Source organism: Scyliorhinus canicula, unplaced genomic scaffold (genome assembly GCF_902713615.1).
Source record: "Scyliorhinus canicula unplaced genomic scaffold, sScyCan1.1, whole genome shotgun sequence".
Lineage (NCBI taxonomy): Eukaryota > Metazoa > Chordata > Chondrichthyes > Carcharhiniformes > Scyliorhinidae > Scyliorhinus > Scyliorhinus canicula.
The window spans coordinates 94,770-95,746 of record NW_024055512.1 but is presented as its reverse complement, the minus strand read 5'-3'; positions in this window follow the sequence as shown (position 1 = coordinate 95,746).

The window sequence follows — 977 nt, the reverse complement described above, 5'->3', positions numbered from 1 at the left end:
CCTGGGTGGCAACTTTCAGGGATCTATGTACATGGACACCGAGATCCCTCTGCTCATCCACACTACCAAGAATTTTACCATTAGCCAAATATTCCGCATTCCTGTTATTCTTTCCAAAGTGAATCACCTCACACTTCTCCACATTAAACTCCATTTGCCACCTCTCAGCCCAGCTCTGCAGCTTATCTATGTCCCTCTGTAACCTGCAACATCCTTCCGCACTGTCTACAACTCCACCGACTTTAGTGTCGTCTGCAAATTTACTCACCCATCCTTCTGCGCCCTCCTCTAGGTCATTTATAAAAATGACAAACAGCAACGGCCCCAGAACAGATCCTTGTGGTACGCCACTCGTAACTGAACTCCATTCTGAACATTTCCCATCAACTACCACTCTCTGTCTTCTTTCAACTAGCCAATTTCTGATCCACATCTCTAAATCACCCTCAATCCCCAGCCTCCGTATTTTCTGCAATAGCCGACCGTGGGGAACCTTATCAAACGCTTTACTGAAATCCATATACACCACATCAACTGCTCTACCCTCGTCTACCTGTTCAGTCACCTTCTCAAAGAACTCGATAAGGTTTGTGAGGCATGACCTACCCTTCACAAAACCATGCTGACTATCCCTAATCATATTCCTATCTAGATGATTATAAATCGTATCTTTTATCCTCTCCAAGACCTTACCCACCACAGACGTTAGGCTCACCGGCCTATAGTTACCGGGGTTATCTCTACTCCCCTTCTTGAACAAAGGGACCACATTTGCTATCCTCCAGTCCTCTGGCACTATTCCTGTAGCCAATGATGACCTAAAAATCAAAGCCAAAGGCTCAGCAATCTCTTCCCTGGCTTCCCAGAGAATCCTAGGATAAATCCCATCCGGCCCCGGGGACTTATCTATTTTCACCTTGTCCAGAATTGCCAACACTTCTTCCCTACGCACCTCAATGCCATCTATTCTAATAGCC